At 43.8% G+C, this 14,376-nt stretch overlaps 1 protein-coding gene across 3 annotated transcripts in view; it reads left to right on the top strand.

The window, feature by feature from the left end:
- Window positions 1-5,679: 5,679 nt before the first annotated feature.
- Window positions 5,680-14,376, top strand: part of LOC147435062 (aminopeptidase (DUF3754)) — a 126,524-nt gene continuing 117,827 nt past the window's right edge. For all 3 annotated transcript variants that reach the window (XM_086491432.1, XM_086491430.1, XM_086491431.1), the window contains exon 1: window positions 5,680-5,820. The gene's annotated coding sequence lies outside the window, so the exon portion shown is untranslated. The remainder of the gene's footprint in view (window positions 5,821-14,376) is intronic.

The following is a 14,376-nucleotide window of genomic DNA, read 5'->3' as shown; positions in this document are numbered from 1 at the left end:
GTGTGTGTGTGTGTGTGTTGATCTAAATCTCATGACTCTCTCTCTCTCTCTCTCTCTCCCCCCCCCCCCCCCCCCTCTCAACCCAATAAAGGTAGAGCACTTCTAAGTTTGTTGAACAAGGGCTAGCCCCTCATGAAAAATGATTTCTATAAGAAACTCCCAAGCTTTGTATCGAAAAATACTTTACAACATCGCATCTTACATACATTCATGTCTGTTAGAATCTCTCAAGAGATTGTATCATGCATCACTTTTAGAAATGCAATACACTATACATGTAAGAAGAGAGTATTAACAGTGTCCTACTTGGAAGAGGATATATCCCTGTAAGGATAGAGGCGGTGTTTCTTTGGCCGCGGCACCGTGCGAGTCACATACTAGATCTAGTAATGTTTTGAACGTAGATCAACACTAGTTTTGCTATAAGCTGAAAGTTATCTAGCTATTTATTAGCTTTTTATTGTAAGGATAAATTAGCATAGCTTTGAACTCACCAAATCTACCTCAAAGCTTGACCTTCTCTAAGTTGGGCACTTTGTCGTTTGTGGTGAATGTTATGTGTTATTATTGACGTGCTAATCGCAGTGTTAGAAGGCCAAAGAACCTAAAGCTCAAGCACTACACAATTGTAGAGTGGAGGTGTAACTCACAAACCCATCACCTTTTTAACGTGGGCTCGATGTGGGTGCTTTCTCCTCTCTTCTCTACTATATCTATTGCACCTTGGAGCCCTCTGCCACGTGGCATAAGCAGAGGGATTTCACGGAGGAGTGGAGGCTAAGAAATAGAAAGAGACAGAGATTATGGAAGATCCCTTGATACTAATAGTATTTGGGTCGAGAAGGCACACTTAAAGGCTAAAAGGGAAAGTTTAAACTTTGTTTGATTGTGGGAAAGTGAGTATTTCATCAATAGAGTTTGTTGGATCGTAAAAGTGAATACTTCAAAAGTGAGGACTTTCTTCGTGCTAGGCCTCAGACACATGCTATGATGGACTCAAGACCAAAGGTGCGAATGAGCAACAAGCAAACAGGTTGGGGAGCCGAGGGTGCTTTTTTTTTTTGTTTGAGGGGGACCAACAAAGGAAGAAAGAGGGGGAGACCCTGGCATGGACATATACGAGTGGATTGGGTGCCAAGATAAGCGCTCTCTCTCTCTCTCTCTCTCTCTCTCTCTCTCTCTCTCGCGTAACTACTTGCAGTAACCCTAACTAAACAGTGCATCCTCTGTCTCCCCTGGCCAAGGGGTAGCTTGGGGGGGGGGGGGGGGGGGGGGCATTAAGCCTCTAGTGTCGCCCCACTCTAAGCTCAACCATCAGATCGCAAGCATACAATTTCTACTATCGTTTCACGCTCAGCATCACTGTACCAACCCAATGCAACTTTTGGTTCACAATGAAGCGGTGAACAAGCTGTTGCTACCCATCTCTTCTTGAGGCAGAGATAGCCATTACTAATTGTGGCGCACGAGTTGAATCCATGGTTGATTTTGCCACCAACTAGGTGAAGGAAGTCAAGGCAAAGGTGACCCAAGCACACGTAGTGACACTTTCCAAAGGAGAGATATGTGTGACGATGGAACTTCGAGAACGAAGGCTCTAAGAAGAGAACGCTCTTAAGATCCGCATTGGCGGGTTTCCCCAAGCTTGGGACATAGCTGAATATGATTTTTTATAGTGCATCAACTTCCTCAATGTAATACTCAAGCCGGTCAACCTTGACTACGACATGATAGGAATGTATCATTTCTAGGAGTGACAAGCCAATACCAAGTGTACATGCTATTCTTGAGCTCGAGAATAAAAAACGGAAATTGAAGCTACTCTAACAGTCACATTTTCTTAAAGATAGCAAGTTTTGGATTGCAGAGGAACTCACCCCATCACAACTCAAACACAAAGGTGCAAAGCTCAAGAAAGTATATGCGGTGTGAAGCAAAGGCCTATGGGCGGTTTACCGTAGAGGACAAGCAATCATATGGGAGTTCCGCTCTCACAAGCCATCCACAACCCTGCTGAACACCACCCCTTAGGTGTTAGTTTTTCCCCCCCAAGTGACATACGTCACATTTTTATTGTATCGTAGTCTTGTTCATGCATTCAGGAAGAGGAAGAACTTCCAATTACTTTTTATTTGGTCCCATAGGTCATATTTGACCTCCGAGGATGATAATGAAATCTCTCTCTCTCTCTCTCTCTCTCTCTCTCTCTCACACACACACACACACACACACACACACACACACACACACACACACACACACACACACACACACTTGGTCACAACATCTGACCTTGATGGCATTTGGGGGGGGCTCTGATTATGTCCTAGATCACTATTTCTGGCTACAAAATATGACATCCAACCTGTTACACTCAAACTGGTTTTGATTGTTGCCTTAGGAGTGTTTTACCTTATGCTTTACATAATAAATACTGCTTTCTTTTGCTATGAAGAACACTATGGCTATTTGAAGCTATTTACTATACTTTTTTGGTAGCATGGTACCTCTAAAAACCTAACCGTATGGGATGAGTCCCTTATGAAAATAACCCTCCCCTATTTTGGTGACTGTATGCTGTCTCCTGGCTTAAAACACCGTGCTATAGTATCTGTCCCACCAATCCTCTTCCCCTTCTGATGATGAATGGCGGCCCGGCGTGGCTTATTGCTCTGTCTTCTCATAAAATCTCCTCCTCCTTAGGACCCGCTCACGATCTCGATGCTGATTGCGTGCTATGAAGAGCTTACAGGGTGTTGCCTTACCTGGCTTGTTGTGACGACTACTGTCATGCTTCTTTGACCCCTATAATAAGGTGAGGGCCCCCTCCATTCACTTAGACTTGGTTTCCCTTGGCTCGTTGGAGAAATTCTAGGGATCACTCCTGCTCACAGGTTATATATTTTTGAACTCAAAATCTCAAATGCTTAATTCCTTGGTCTGTTGGGTAATTATAATAGGTTTTTTAAATTAGGAGTATTGGCAGAACTATACCTTTGTGATTTTCTTTAGCTAAAGCATATGGTTTGATAACCTTGGCACTGTTAATTGCACATCAATAGATGGTTTCTTTTTGCTTCCTGCCTGGTACTGTTGACATACTTACTCACTCTAGTTTTTTGTTGCTTGACAAAAAAGTGGCATCAATTCTATGGTTACTGATCGAGTTGTTACCTAAATGTGGTATATTATGGTAATATGGGGAAACTGATCTGACTGCACTGATCACTGGTTGATACTCTGAAATGTTATGTGATGGTTCATATTCTGGTGGTTATGAGGAGATTCACGAAAACTTTTGAAAAATTGATGTTTTTTTTGCATTAAAATTGATACTTATGGTGAGAATGGTGGCATTGCTAGTTATGCTGCCCAAATCTGAATTTGGAAAGTTGTAGTTGTTTATCTGGTTATGATACATTCAATTTGCAGAAAGTTTGGGGGAAAAAATGGATCTAGTACTTGATGATACTTGTAAGATAACTTTTGTATCTCAGGAGGCTTCCATGGCATATTCCTTTGACTCTTTACAGGTTTAATCTCTTCAAATTAACCAAATACTGGTCTTATAAACCTATTGCCTGCTTACTGGTTACTAGCTGGCTTTTTGGGTCTTGGATTTCTGGCATAGTCCTGATCTTTCTCTGGCTAGATCTTACTCTCATGAACTTGGGTGTGGTTGGAGTTAGTCGGATCTGGCTCTGGTTCTGACTAGTACATCATTGGCTCTGGCTTATACTGCTTTGGGTTGTTTTTTAGATCTTTTTCTCCTTGCTGACCTTGTTGGACTCTGTCACAGAGACCTTGACATACAAAAAATCTGACAAGCAGCTTGCTGCCATTTACTAGGAGTACGGTTTGGTTTTTTTCTGGTTTGGCCTTATACATAATCTGGTTTTTTTGGCTCACTATGATTTAATCTATATTTCAATAACAGGTTGCCTCGGCTAGCTATGTATTGATGAAAGATCTGGTCTACAGCTCATTTGATCCTGTTCTCTACATATGAACTTATTTACTGGACTTCTAATCTTGGTCTATGGCTGTTGCTGGTCTGGTCTTTTTTGGGACTTGATTATTTTCTTATGACCTAGTTCTATCTGGTTTTGATAGCTGGTTAGGAAGATTACATTTTAGCTTGCTCAAACACCACCCTATTATGTATCCACTAGGTTTTCGACTTGTAATACTGGGTATTCTTTAGTTTGGAGTTGAATTTGGCTAATCCTAGGTGATTTTGGATTTATTCATTGTCATGGTGGCTTAACAAAAGCTTTCACTTCTAGTGTGCTGACTTTGATGATAAATTGCTGGCTCAGGTCACTTTTTTTACTGGCCTAGCTTCTTGGACCACTGCATTCTTTTTTGACATGATATTTGGAATTGTTACCCTTCTAAATTTTGATCTAGGAACGATCTTTGCTTTACCAAAGAATATCTCTTTATGGTACTTAAAAGGGTGCTGATAGGTGAGTAGGCTTGTTGCACAATCAAAAGATTATTCATCTAAACTAAGGTTTTTGCTAGCTAACCTAAACCTGGGTTTTTTCATACAATGTTTAAAGTAAAGAAATACATAGGATGATATGGAGTAGTCGACTTCCTCTCACAGTAAATGGTTATTAAAAAAAAAAGAAATTTTTAAACATATGAAGAAATTCTGGTAGGATTACTTTGTATAGGACAATAGCTAGTCTAATAATTTTTAAGTTTGACATGAATAACAACAGAGAGGTTCTTTGAAGCCTGCCATACGTAGCCAAGTCTAACATATCTATTATCTTGACTATATGGATGCAGGTGATAATTCTATCTTGGCTTAAAGAGGTTTAGCTTGCTGCAGCCCGACTTTAAAAACACTTGATGATTCAATTGGGATACTTCTGATACCTTTGCACAAATTCATTTGGAATGATACTTCATCCTTATTATGTTGTACAGTTATGAATCAAAAACTGAGTTGTTTTTGTACTTATCTTTGCGTAGACATCTTTAGCCAGTCGTCTTTTTGAACTTCTTGTTCATTGGTGTGTTAGTTATTTTAATTAAAACAACTACACACACACACTCCACATGGGGAGCTCCCTCCCTCCCCCCCGTCCATAAGACGAGCCCCCCCCCTCCTTTCTCTCTCCCCTATGGAGAACGAATTACGTGCACTTGTTATTACTTGGGGAAAATTACCAAAATACCCCTTCAATTTATGGAAATTCCTAATATATCCCTCAAATTTCAAAAATTCCCAATACACCCCCTCATATTTGACCAAAAATTCCCAAAATGCTCTTCAACCCCTCTATAACCTCGCAAACATCTCTAAAGACAAGTTTTTTGCAACTCTTCATTGGAAGATTGGTTCTCCCTCAACCGAAGATGATAGAACTAGGATTTTTAATGGTATTCTGGGCTCTCAAGATAGAATTGTTCATCATTTTTGAACACAAACTCCTCTATTTGTGAGCTCATTGGTGAATAGTTTTATTATCTAACACACTTGAAGATAGAATTCCATTGTCATAAAGATTACACTATGCAAAAGTTGGGGCAAACCCATCTCAAAATGATACAAGGGTAGGTTGAAATTTTTTGAAATTTAAGGGAATTTCCACAAATTATAAGTGTATTGTGGTAATTTTCTCTATTACTTAATACCCCCCTCAACGTTAATAGTTTACTCTGATATCTTGATCCATAATGGTCAGGAAAAATTAGGCGGAGTTCGGCTAGAAGTAGTACATAGTGTCAACGAGCACCTGACACACACACGCACACACATTCTGCAGAGGACTTGAGGAGGAAGCATCGCGTGCGGGACTGCAGGTGCTCTGTCTATCCATTTTCATCCTCTCTCTCTCTCTCTCTCTCTCTCTCTCTCTCTCTCTCTCTCTCTCTCGGGAAGCATGTTTTTCAGATTGATTTGCAGTAGCATGCATGTGGCATTGCAATTCTAGCTACAGCCTGAATGGTTGAGGCAGTGCAACTAGACGTGCAATTTTATAAGAATGTGGTGAAGATCCATTTTGGCTCATTGCTTAGGTGCCTGCGAACTGTGAGTATTGCTTTCATGTACATGCAATCGACGTGTTTGTTAGCTTATTGTCATGAACAGATGAAGCATACAATTGGTTTTTTAGCTTCTTATAAGCTGCATTGGTTTCTTCCGATTGCAAAGAGTCAGATACTTGAGGAATTTACAGTTTGGGGCTACATGGCATTGTTAGGGTAGATGGATAGCAAGTACATAGTCATCTATGCCAAAGTGTGCGTTCCTCATCACAACTTTCGATGCTTGGACAAGCTTTGACTGTTGATATGCGATCCAGAACTCACTTTGCCTTATGCTTGCTCTTATCAACATGAGAGCACATTGGCTTTCTCGATGGCGTTCGACATTGGCATCAACACCCCCCACCCAGCGGATTTTGACATCCGGTCCTCTTGACTGTAGCATTGACTCCTTGGCTCCTGACATTAGCTCTCGGCATCAGCGAGCTAGGACATCCCGGTTGAGAAAGCTTCTTCTGGGTGCTTTGACATCTGAAATTTGGCGAGCTTCTATCCAGCGGCAAAAGACGACATCGATTCTTCTTCTCAGCTTTGACATAGCGAGAGCGAGAGAGACTGATCTGGCTCTCCTTCGGCATAGCCTCGACATCAACTACCCTCCTGTGGCACAGCCTTGCCATCGGCTCTCTGCCCACGTCCATTTTGGAGCGGTTTTGCTTCAAGAGCTGCTTTTAGCTTCACTTGAGCGTGAATGACTAGGGAGTTGAAAGTGTTGTACTATGACTATTGAACTCCCAATAGCTTTGAACAAGTGGTAAATCTCCACACTCCGCTCCACAAGGGTTGTGCTTGGCTATTAGTGAGTACACCTCCCAATACATAAACCCTCTCTGTAGCCAGCTTACGTCTTCCACTAGTACTTTGGGCTATCCACTTTGTGGTTTCTTCTTTCATGGCCTCCGTGTCCACCTCTAAGCTTCTCGTGCTTCTCCTACTACAATCTTCGAGAGTCCATTTTCTTCTTTCGCATGGTTTGCATCTCCTTCTCCAATGTCCCATCACTTTGTGCATGGTGAGGTTCTTCTTCTTCAATTCTTTTGCCGCAACTTCCAATTTGGCAGTGCATGCAAGGGAATGGCAATTCATCTTAATGACATTGCTGTTTACAATCTTTTATTCAGACTATTGCTTGAGTGTCCCAATCTTGAGATCCATGACGTTTGTCGGGTGCAATTGTTGATTTGCTTGATACTCCCCCCTTGTAAGACCACCGATGTCAAGATCTGAAGTCTGTGTGATCATGTTATGAAAAGAAGCCATGTGGAGCCAACACATTGATGGGACCTAACTTCAACGGCTCTAGAAATGGTATCCAACATCCCTCGTGGGCATTAGACTCTGCCATATCCTTGCTTGTACAAAGCCTGTATGCCCCATGTCTTCTCTCGTGGTATGCCTAATGATTGTAGGTGCCAAAATAGTCTCATGATACTGTGCTTTGCGGAAGTCCACAAAACAACAGCCAACGATCCAACTTCTTCTTTTGTAACCTGGATTGATCATTCAAACATCTCAAAGTTAAAACATGATCCATGGTGGAGAAGGCTCTACCTCCTTGTCTCGAGTTCAAAGGCCCCGTCGTTGAAGGAGAACCATCATCCACATCAGAATCGGAATCTGACATGGCATGATCGGGTGAAGTAACTGGCTGCGGTGTAGAGGGTACAAGGACATGTGTAGGGTTAGGGTCAGGTGAGGGAGGTGGAGGTAAGGAAGGTATAGGCTTGGATGCTACCCCCTCTGCAGGTGTGCTGAAAGACTCCATAACGAAGGTAGCGCTAGCACAAAGAGCAGGTAGCATTGAGTTTCCGTTGCAGAGAACGAGCGAGAGCGTGAGAGAGAGAGAGTTCGATGCAGATTGGGTTGCGTGTGCTATTCGGCACACTTTTCAATGTTATGTTTTATTAGTTTGAGTGTCACGTGACACATCCAACCCTATGTGTCCATGGACAAGCTACAGCATGACCAGGGTTCAGTCAGTCAAGTCAGTCTAGAATAGGAAGTGATCTGGCACTTTTGTGAGTCTGTTCGCAGACCGTGCATGTCCAGACACTTAAATTAGATGCATATCCTCCGGTTGCACACATCATGATCATCAGCATTCCATCAGAATCCATCAGGGGAGTGCATTAAACCTATTTTCCCTATTTTCGACATTTTCACTTATTATTTTTAAGTGACTTTTGTTGGGAACTAGGTAGCGCAATTTTGCTAATGAAATATTTAAGCAAACCAGAGCTAGCACTTTCTGGCAGAAGAAGAAGGAGAGCAATAGGCACCTAGTGCAGCAGGCCCTCTGGAGAACCTTCTCAGCAAGAACAACCCCCCCATAGCATCGCGTTTTCAGCAACCAACTCCAGCGTTTTTCAGCCCTTGCCCTTGGCGATTCTGCTGCAGTAATTCAGCCTCAGATCCAGTGTTTTGCAGGCCTCAAACCAGCGCTTAGAAGAGCAGTATAATCAGCGTTTTTCTGCAGCCACTTCAGCATTTCAAAACCTGCAGATATCAGCGTTTTCCAGCCATATACTCCAGCGTTTTTGGCCAGGAGGACCAGCAAATTCAGCAAGTCAAAAGGCAGCAAAAACAGCGTTTTTGTAATAGCAGATCAGCGTTTCTGTACCAGCAAGTCAGCGTTTTTTGCAACAGCAGCAATTCAGCGTTTCAAGCATTCAGTTTTCAGCATTAGACTCGTCCTCATCGTCAACACTGACGACCTCGACATAGCAAGCATTTAGACTCATTGCATCAGCCATTGTACCAGATTGTGCAATCAATAGTAGACCACTCTCGCCATTGAGAGTGGGGCCCGTGGAGGAGGATTTGACAACTTCCCGGTGTCGTATTTCTCTTCTCTCTCTATCTCTCAGTCTCAGCACCTTCATTCACAGTATCTACCACTTTGTTTGTGATCATTGCACTCTCTCACTAAAGGAACGGAAGGCTCTCCCTTCCGTAAGTAAAAGAAATCCTTGAGCACAGTTCGGAGCACTCATCTTGAGCAAAGTTCAACATTCATTCCGCTGCACCTTACATTGAGGGTACAAGTTATAAGGGTCACTAAAATGACCCTAGGGGTGGTTCACACCCAAGGTATAAGTGAGTATAAAATATACAATAGAGGTAGCCAAAGGGCCTTTAGACACAACCTCCCACTTAAAGGCCCGATGTGGTACCTTTAAGTAACTCCCACTAAGTGTAAGCAATGCTGATGTTGTGTCTTAGCAAGATACTTAGTGAGAACATCTGCAGGGTTATCTTGAGTTCTGACCTTTGTCAGTGTGACAAGGCCATCATTCAATATTTGTCGTATAGAATAGTACCGAACATCTAGGTGTTTGGTACGAGCATGGAACATGGCATTCTTAGCCAAACATACAACACTCTGACTATCACAACCAAGCATTGGAGCATGAGTTGGAAGACCAAAAGTCCTCGCAAGACGGCCAAGCCAGATGGCTTCTTTCGAAGCTTCTGTGATTGAAATATATTCAGCCTCTGTAGTGCTCAGTGCAACAATCTTATGCAATCTTGAACACCAAGAAATAGCTCCACGAGCCAATGTAAAGACATAACCACTGGTAGACTTCCGAGTGTCAAGATCTCCGGCCATGTCTGAATCACAGAATCGCCGCACTGACAATCAAGTACCTGAAAATGCTCTTCACTATCTCCCAATGTGGTTTGCCAGGATTAGACATAAACTTGCTAACAACTCCCACTGCATAAGCAATGTCCGGTCGTGTAGCAACCATGGCATACATCAAAGAACCACAGGCTGATGCATAAGGAATACCTCTCGTAGCATGGGCAGCTACATCATGTCACAAACTGTTGGGGCCCCTGGGGCCCCATCGAACGGGGTCCCCATAAGTTGGTAGGACTTCTTCTTCTGTTACTTGTTCTTCTTAGGGTTTAGGCCCCTCGGCCAGGATTTGCAAGTTGGCTCCATTCTTCAGGGCTTTGACACGTCAGTGACATAAAGGAATTAAAATAAAGCAGAACCCACCCACACAGAGTTCGGTACCAATACCTCACTTTGAAAAGGAGGGGATGTCACGTGACACGTCCAACCCTATGTGTCCGTGGACAAGCTACAGCATGACCAGGGTTCAATTCCGTCAAGTCAGTCTAGAATAGGAAGTGATCTGGCACCTTTGTGAGTCTGTTCGCAGATCGTGCATGTCCAAACACTTGGATTAGATGCATATCCTCTGGTTGCACACAGCATGACCATCAGATTCCAGTCAGATCCCATGAGTAGCATTTTTACAGTGCATAGACCTATTTTCCCTATTTTTGACATTTTTCACTTATTATTTTTAAGTGACTTTTGTTGGAAAGTAGGTAGGGCAAATCGAGTAAGTTTGTATAAATAGAAACCTAGCGCTAGCACTTTCTGGCAGAAGAGGCAACCGGAGCACCTTGCTCAACAGGCAACTTCTCAGCAAGACCAACACCCGCAGAAGCCCTAGCGTTTTCTCTCAACAGAAGACCTAGCGTTGTGCATCAGATCAGCCTTGGCATTTTGTGCACAGCAGATCAGCCCCGGTGTCATCACGACACAGCAGATCAGCCTAGCGTTATGCATTTGTAGAACCATCGGCGACAGTAGAAGACCATTTCAGCCCTAGCGTTTTACGGATTCACCGCGACGGAACATCAAGAACCACCAGCATTTTCAGTTTTCAGCCTTTAGCACTCGCAGAACAAGTCCCGAACCTCCGAGATCTCACCTTCCCGTAGTAGATCCTCGCCGCACGGTCAGATCCAGCAAAGTTTGCAGTTTCAAGCCTGGAAAACGCAGATTTCAGCATCTGCGTTTTCAGCGCGTCGTCGTTGCATCGTCGTCATCGCTGTCATCACCGACATAGAGTCAGAATTCAGCAGATAAAGATTTGCAGATTTCAGCCATTAGCATTTTCAGATTTCAGCCCGTCTCGTCGTCGTTCTCATTGTCGTCGACATCGTCGGCAAGTCCAAGCATTGTAGAGATTTGTGCAATCATAAGTAGACCGCTCTCGCCATAGAGAGTGGGGCCTTCGGAGGAGGGTTTTACAACGTTTTTGGTGTCATATTCTCTTCTCTATCTCTCAGTCTCATGCACTTCCATTCACAGTGTCCATTCACTTTGTTTGTGTCCATTGCACTCTCTCACTAAAGGAACGGAAGGCTCTCCCTTCCGTAAGTAAAAGGAACCCTTGAGCACAGTTTGGAGCACTCATCTTGAGCAAAGTTCAAACATTCATTCCGCTGTACCTTACAAAAATGCACCGATTTCAAATGATGCAGATGATAGTGGTTTTCACCATAGTGTAGAGCTAGAGCCAGATGTACGAGTAGCTCCTCCCACGGGGAGCATGCCAGAGAAGTTACCAAAGTGGCTATTGAGACCTTGCGACTTTAATTTTTCCACCAGATTGGCATGATGCCGATATGACACAACGTTCTCAATGGCTTCGATTTGCTGAGGTAAATGGGACATTAATGTAGGTTAACTATGCTTTGATGTCTACAGTGATGAAGGCGAGAGACGTGGAGTCACTTTCAAATCAAAATAGAAGTTGTTCATGTAGAAAGAGCTTGATGCCATCAAGCGGAAAGTGATTAGTGTCAAATGGGTCTACAAGACCAAGTACAAATTTGATGGTTCTTTGGATAAGCGCAAGGCACGACTCGTTGCCAAGGGCTTCTCTAAAAAGCAAGGTGTGGACTATGATAAGACCTTTTGCACAGATTGCGAGGATGGCGACCATTCGAATAATTTTTTCCCTTGTTGCCTTTTTTTGGGTGGCCCTTTTTTTAGATGGATGTAGTTTTGGCTTTTCTCAACGACGACTTAGAGGAGGAGGTGTATGTGGAGCAACCTCCAAGGTTCTTGGATCCAGATTTCAGTGACATGGTTTGTAGGTTGCTAAAGGCTTTCTTTGGCCTTAAGCAAGCCTCTCGAGCGTGGTACCACAAGATAGACTCTTTCTTCCTACGACACTCCTTTCGATGCTGTAACCGGCCTGTTCAATCCAAAAAGGGCGGTAGACTTCACTTTAAACCTTGATTTAGCTTTCACCCATTATTAGTCGTCTATTTTACCTGTACTTTCAAGACACAACAAAGGGGAGAGGGATACAGGCTGCTAGATTGCACCTGTATGAGTAGACCGACACCAGATTGGCCCCTAACTTAGGCGCCCCTTTCGGTATTTCTTTATTGTTCAAAAGAGGGAATAAATGCTGTGGATCCCTACAAGCTGCCCCGCACAAACTCGGCTGAATTTCCACTGTTCCAGCCCGATTTCGGCAGCATAACTGTACTAGAACCCTTCACAGTCAGTATTCCCACGCATTGACTGACTCTCCCGACGCATACGGGCACTTTGCAAAACCTGGCGAGAATCTGCAGCACGCTGAATTCTCTGTTTTCAGTCCTGAAAATGCGCCAGATCACCGGTACAGCGGTCCCCTTGCGTCCCCGAACCTCCTGGGGGTATTAGGGTCCGTTTAGGGCCAAAACCCTAAACCTGCAAAAATACACAGCAGGCTGTAATTTACTGTCTCGGGCTCCGTTTCGCGTGCCGGTCGCATCCTTAGCAAGTCCTCGAGCTCCCGCACCTGTAGGGCTACTTGCCCTTTGAATCGGACGAGATTTCTGGCGTGAAACCTCTCCGAATTCACCTGTACTTGCGGGGGGATTAGCCGCTAGCTAATCCAGTACCTGTGCAAGAGGCTCTTGCCTCGGCAATCGCGCATGAACCCACACAACTGTACATTGGTCAAATGAAGAGCCCACTAGAGGGGCATAACATACTGCCAAAGGGGAGAGAGAGGGCAGTGCGTAGCGTGCAGGGCATCACTCCTGGCACCGCACTGTGCATAAGAGGGAAAGCAAGCACTCCATAGCTCTTAACCTGTGACAAAAAACTGAAAATGAGGCTCTCTCTCCTTCAAATTCAGCGCCACTTCTTGTTGCATGAGGAAAGTGCACCAGAAGGTGCCACTTGGCACATTTACAAGTATTTTCCCGTTTCGAGGTTGCCGCCTAAAAATCTCCCAACCGGTTGCCCAGTTGACTTCACGACAGAGTGAGAAAATGTTCCCTTTGTCATTCCGGAGGTAATGACGCCAACACATTTTCAGGTCCCAAAATAGCAGTTCCCTAAATTTTAGGAGATGCTGCCATTGTATCTTTCTAGGTCATCCGACCCTCTTTGTATACTGCGGCCACATCCAGAACTGAAATGTAGCCTCTATAGCAAAGGATTCCACTTTGGCTAGTCAAGACCCCACTTGGCTAACCATACTCCTTGTCCAACCTTAGTGCTCTCTTGCCCTCAGGCCTGGACTCCCTCTGGACAGTTCCACACTAGCTATGCAATGCAGGGCAGTTAGATTTCCCGAGGGGTGTTTCCAAAAAGTGAAAGTAAATAGATAATAAGAAAGAAATCAACAAAAAGGATAGATAGTAGTCACACGCTGGTGACATACCCCCCTCTTGAAATCTCAAACGTCCTCGTTTGCATCTATGTCGTACATGCTCTTAGTCAACACTGATGTATTCAACACCTGTCGACACATATACGACACATACATGCTCATTGTCAACCCTGGTGTATTCAACACCTCGTCGACTCATGTATTGCCTGCGTGTGAACCCTGTCCCTATGACATAGTGGTAGCTGCGCACTCTGCCATTGCTTTGAGTCACTAACTTTCCAATGACAAAATGGTAGCTGCACATTTTGCCACTGTCTTATAGTACACGTTGGATCCCGTAACAGTTTCGAGCATACCCAAACCGACAGTTTAAGAATGCAGTTACACATGTACTCTTCAATAGAAGCAATCACCGTATCCTTGACAAACTGACAAGAAATACTCACTTCTACAGCACTAACCAAACTTTTGGACATTCCATAAGAGCAATTGCCAAACTGACAATCTGTACAGCTCTAACATTCATGTAACAGGTATTTCATTTGAGCTCACTTTAAATACCATGTACATCATTTGTTTCAGAAGCCATTGTCACACTGACAATCCATGTAGCTTTGAAACTCAAGGGGTCAAGGTAGGTTGCAAATCGAAGGCTTCCAGGTAAAGTGATAACACAGTTGGTGACTCTGCAAGTTCACCTTCTTCCATCCACTTAGCATCCATTGGTGGATAGTTTCTGAACTTTACTAAGTAACGCCTAGCAACCTTGCCTTTCACTTTCCTTTCTTTGTGTGCCAAAATCTGTTCCGGGACCAAGATCTCGTCAAGTTCCTCGACTTCCGGCTGATCTTCAGCTGGCATATCTTCTGGCACATCACCCACA

The sequence above is a fragment of the Adiantum capillus-veneris genome, chromosome 19, assembly GCF_014529385.1.
Source record: "Adiantum capillus-veneris isolate H3 chromosome 19, ASM1452938v2, whole genome shotgun sequence".
NCBI lineage: Eukaryota > Viridiplantae > Streptophyta > Polypodiopsida > Polypodiales > Pteridaceae > Adiantum > Adiantum capillus-veneris.
The sequence above is the reverse complement of the archived record's forward strand: the minus strand, read 5'-3'. Positions and strand labels throughout refer to the sequence as shown.